Raw genomic sequence first — 5815 nt, forward strand, 5'->3', positions numbered from 1 at the left:
ACTTCTCCTTCATGCCTTCTTCCTTCTCCCAAGAAGCTTCTTCGGGGGTATGGTTCTTCCACCGAATCTTCACCAAAGGAATGGCGCGATTCCGCAGCTGCTTGTCCTTCCTATCCAGGATTTCGGCCGGTTCTTCATCATAGGTCAAATCAGCACTAAGTCCTTCAGTGCTTGCTGCAAAATGTGTTCCGGATTCTCTATGTATTTCCGGAGCATCGAAATATGAAACACATTGTGCACACCAGCAAGAGACGGAGGTAATGCTAATCGATACGCAACGGTGTCCAACCTTTTCCAAAATCTCGAAAGGTCCAATGTAACGAGGGCTAAGCTTTCCCTTAACATTGAATCTCATCACACCCTTCATTGGTGAGACCTTCGGAAAGACTTTCTCTCCAACTTGAAATTCCAAATCGGTCCTTCTCTTATCGGCATAAGATTTCCGTCTCGATCAAGGCAGACTTAATCCTTTCTCTTATCATATCAACCATAGCACTTGTAGCTTCAATCATCTCGGGACCTAAGACTTTTCTTTCAATTGTCTCGATCCAAGTACAAAGGTGTCCTACAAGTACTACCATACAAAGCCTTGAATGGAGCCATGCCTATTGTTGCTTGATAACTGTTGTTATAGGCAAACTCAACCAAAGCTAGGTGTTCATCCCAATTACCACCCATATCCACCACACAAGATCCGAGCATGTCTTCCAATGTCCGAATTGTCCGCTCGGATTGTCCATCGACTATGGATGATGAGCTGTACTCAAGTTCAATTGGGTTCCCAAGGCCTTCTCGCAAACTATTCCAAAACCTTGAGGTGAACCTAGGATCACGATCCGAAACAATACTCAATGGCACACCATGCAGACGAACCACATTATCCACATAAAGCCCGGCTAGCTTATCCCAGTATGAGTGATCTTCATAGGAATGAAATGGGCTGATTTGGTCAACCTATCAACAATCACCCACACGGTGTCATTGCCTTTACTTGTCCGAGGCAAGCTAGTCACAAAGTCCATGGAGATATCTTCCCACTTCCAACTAGGAATAGGAAGGGGTTGAAGTAATCCAGATGGAGGTTGTCGAACGGCTTTCACACGTTGGCAAGTCTCACACTTGGCAACAAAATCATCAACATCCGCCTTTAGACCAATCCACCAAAAATGTTCCTTCAAGTCCTTGTACATCTTGGTGCTTCCCGGGTGTACAGTAAAGACTGACTGGTGTGCTTCCTTCAATATTTCTTTCTTAACTTCATCGTTTGCAGGCACACACAGTCTTCCTCTAAACAACAAAGCACCATCCATGGATATACCAAAGTCGGGGTCCGACTCAGGATTCGAAGAAATCTTCTCAACTTTGGTCAAAAACTCTTGATCAGAACTCTGCAGAGCAACAATCTTATCTCTAAGACCAGATCTTGCCGTCATGGCAGAAAGAATAAAATCGGAATTCTCGTGGACGATTTCCAAACCAAAACTCTCAATAGAAGACCACAATGGTAAACTCAAAGCATTCAAATCCAAAGTCTTCTTCTGGTTCTTCCTACTAAGAGCATCGGCAACAACATTTGCTTTCCCGGGATGATACTTGAATATCACAATCATAATCGGAGACTAGTTCCAACCATCTCCTTTGTCTCATGTTCAACTCCTTTTGGGTAAAGAAGTATTTCAAACTCTTATGATCCATGAAAATGGCAATCTTCTCACCGTAAAGATAATGTCTCCAAATCTTCAAAGCAAAGACAACGGCGGCAAGTTCTAGATCGTGAGTGGGGTAATTCCGCTCATAATCCTTCAATTGCCGAGAAGCATAGGCTACGACCTTGCCATGTTGCATCAGTACACAACCCAAACCAATCTTTGACGCATCGGTATAAACTGTCATACCACCGGAACTATCGGGTATAGTCAAAACCGGGGCACTTGTCAATCTATCTTTCAACTCTTGGAAATTCTTCTCACAAAGCGTCGGACCAAACAAACTTCTCTTCTTTCCTGGTCAACTTAGTCATAGGAGCAGCCAACCGAGAAAAGTTCTCAATAAACCTTCGGTAGTAACCCGCCAATCCAAGAAAACTTCTTATTTCCGTTACCGACTTCGGTCTTTCCCAATCAGCCACGCCTTGGACCTTTTCGGGATCGACACGAATACCTTCGGCTGAAACTACATGACCAAGGAATACCACTCTCTTAAGCCAGAAATCACACTTGCTAAACTTAGCAAACAACTTCTTTTCCCGCAACCTTTGCAAAGTGAAACTTAGATGACTCGCATGCTCTTCTTCGCTCTTCGAATAGATCAAGATGTCATCAATGAAAACAATCACAAACTTATCAAGCACATCATGAAATACTCGGTTCATGAGGTCCATGAACACCGCAGAGCATTGGTCAATCCGAAGGGCATGACTCTAAACTCATAGTGACCATACCGCGTTCGGAAAGCTGTCTTGAAGATATCACTAGACTTCACTTTCAATTGGTGATATCCGGACCTTAAGTCAATCTTCGAGAACACAACTGCACCCTTCAACCGATCGAAGAGATCATCGATTCGGGCAGCGGATATCTATTCTTGATAGTCAACTTATTCAACTCACGGTAGTCGATGCACAAGCGCATACTACCGTCTTTCTTCTTGACGAACAAGACCGGAGCTCCCCAAGGTGAAACTCCCATCTCTTCCTTAACTTTTCCCACCTAGTGTGTCACCTTGGTTTCCAAATCAGAAGCAAGATATCCAAGAACATCAAAATACCAAATTTCGAAGATTCAACATAAACCACAAGTCCAAATGATTTGAAAACTTAAATCATGCTCAAATATATCCATATAGTCATCAAACAATATTCCATAAGGCAAAAATCACATTTTCCAAAAATATCAACAGCAAATGAGGTCATTGTGACCATTGGTCGAGTGGTTGGTCGAGTGACCCGGTCGACCAATCGATCGACCAATGAAAGACGTAATGCGAAAATTCGCATTATAAGCCTCATTTCCACATTCCAACCTCATTCTAACTTCTTCCAAAGGTGAGAGAGCTCTAGGGAAAATCTCCAAGAGTTCCCACAAGTGTTCTTGAGGTGATTTAGTGCTTCAACAACCACACCACAACACACCATCTTCACAAACAAGGTAAATCTCTCATTCTTCCTTCCATTATCATCTTCTCATGCTTGCATTTCAATAAAACCATGCTTTACTTGTATCCAATGCTAGAAATCATGCTTAGGAATGCTTAGAAACATATTCCCTAGGTTTTAAACACAATACCATGCATAGACAACAAGTTTTAACACATTTGGTGCTCATCTCGCAAAGTTTTATACCGAAATCGATATCTTTAGAAAAATTTCGTTTTCTCTCAAACCGCTTGAAATTTTCGCACGAGATCAAATGCTACATGCTCAAGATGACATTGTAGATAGGTCCATACAATTTGATTTAACCAATTTCAACTTTTCAAAAATCCAATTTTGACCTAAATTGCAAAATCCCCAAATTTCCTTCTTGCTGAATTTTTCGCTTTAATCCAAGTTTTCGATCGATTTTCATCAAAACAACTTCATAGACATGAAATTCCAAGTATTGCGCACATGCTAGTATGTTCAAATCAAATTTCCCCCAAATTTGAAATTTTCCGAAAAATTACGAAAATACCCTTTTGGCTCAAATCTTAAAATAGCACTAATTGGAAATGTCTCTTGTCTCTTCCACGGATACACCATGCGAGAGGGGAGGACGAGGGAGGAGGTAGAGGTCGAGGTCGCATCGTAGGTGCTCTTAGGGGCAGAGGTCGGGTTCCTTTCGAGCCTAGAGAGGAGGTTAGGAGACCAGGACATGTTTGACACACCTCGGGCCGAGTTTCGTACGAGGCCTACTTCAGCTATTGTAACATCGAGATGGGGCGTCTACTTCATTTACGCCAGCTCGAGCCTTTAGGATCCGGCGCAGAGGTTCGACACTTTACGGTGGACTCATCTCTTCACCGAGGATTTGCCGGTATACCCGGAGCTAGTGAGGTTGTTCTTCAGCAACCTTACTTACACAGAGGAGGCTCGAGGCCGGGGACATCCACTCGGACTTGTCCTCGGGAGCGGGGTCCTCCGGACTCGGATTCGCTTCTCTCCCGGACACCGGCTGAGATCTTGCGGGTCCCTTACTATCCACAGAAGTGTGTGTGGATACCTGCGAGGAGCAGATCCGGGACAGCCATCCGATGCCGTACGAGCTTCGCGAGATATGCTCTACGCTATGGGATAGCCGTCGATGCTACACACCGTGGACTAGCGGACGGATGACGGGCTCTGCACGTATTATTGGTCGCATAGTCGGCCGAAACATCATGCCGAAAGCCGGACATCACCATCGGGTCACGGTGATGGAGGCCTTGGTCATCTACCGCATCTACATGGGCTTCGAGATCGATCTCTCCTACATCATTCAGCAGGTCATCTTGGACTTAGTTCTGCGGCCTAGCATGCGGAACCTTTGCTATGGGAGGCTTCGACTTTGATCTTCGGGCATTTCGGGGTGAGTTTCGAGGATACACCGATGGACACTAGATCACAGGGATACCCCATTGGGACTCGGACCATTCGACAGATGAGACTACATCAGTTAGAGAGATCTCCTGGTCCAGAGGGTGAGGATGATGATGAATCGGAGGATGAGGATCAGGGGATCAGAGGATGGAGGAGAGGATATCGGTCCCGATAGTGATGATCGGGCCGGAGATGATCTGAGATATGCGCGAGGCCGAGCCTCGTGCATCACGAGTTTCCTTCATCACACTTCGAGGCGGCGGCCCTTCACATGCGGTTCCGGAGACTTCGGATCTTGGTGCACAGATGAGATCGATGACTTCCATGCTAGAGAGGATGGAGGTCGGACAGAGCAGATGTACGAGAGGATGGAGTCACGACGGGATAGGATAGAGCATCGGGTGACTCAGCTAGTAGAGGAGTTCGAGCATACGAGAGATCGAGTAGATCACCTAGATAGACTGTACTTTAGGATTTTCCATTTATGCATTTCAGATGTAATCATTGTAAAAACTTTTGAAATTAATGAAGTTCATTTTGTTTCTCTTTAATTATTGTATGTTATGCACTTTTCTTTTCCTTGCATTAGTGTCATTTGTTCAAGTATAATTATGGTATGTTATTCGAAATGTTCTGTTAAACCTCAAAGGTCAAGTTTCTAATTCGGTGTTCTATTATTCACTTCTAAGAGTAGAAGAGTCATTTCGGATCAATGACTCGAGAATGTTCAGTTGTTGTCTTTTGTGGTTAGGATCTCCTCGAACCTTGGGCTCCGATACCAATCATCACGCCCTCCCGGCCCGGTACCCTATCCGGCATACCCGAGAGTGTGATCCACAGCCCGAAGATCGGGTATCGAGTGATCAACCTCCCACATAAACAATAACATAATCATGAACAATCATAACAAGAGTGCGGAAGATAAATCATAGACTCAATAATGAAAGAATGAATCATAAACGAATCGGAATAATAGATATAATCGAGTATCAAACGAGATAAGTAAAGTGAAGCAAAAATCCCACTTTACATCCAGCGGAAAAGTAGCTCTAAGGAATAAACTAGACAAAATCTAATCCCAGTAGCAAGTACATTGGGTAACTAAATTATTCTCCACTTTATAGACGACATCCTTGTATGTATAGATCTCATAAATAGCACAAGGACGCTTCCACTCAATGGTCGGACTAAGCATCGTACGGAGCATAACCACTCGCGGGATCTTCGAGTAATTGTGGTAACCGCAATCACCTTCCTGGA

Source organism: Hakea prostrata, chromosome 9 (genome assembly GCF_041222555.1).
Source record: "Hakea prostrata isolate BN-2017 chromosome 9, UWA_Hpros_2, whole genome shotgun sequence".
Lineage (NCBI taxonomy): Eukaryota > Viridiplantae > Streptophyta > Magnoliopsida > Proteales > Proteaceae > Hakea > Hakea prostrata.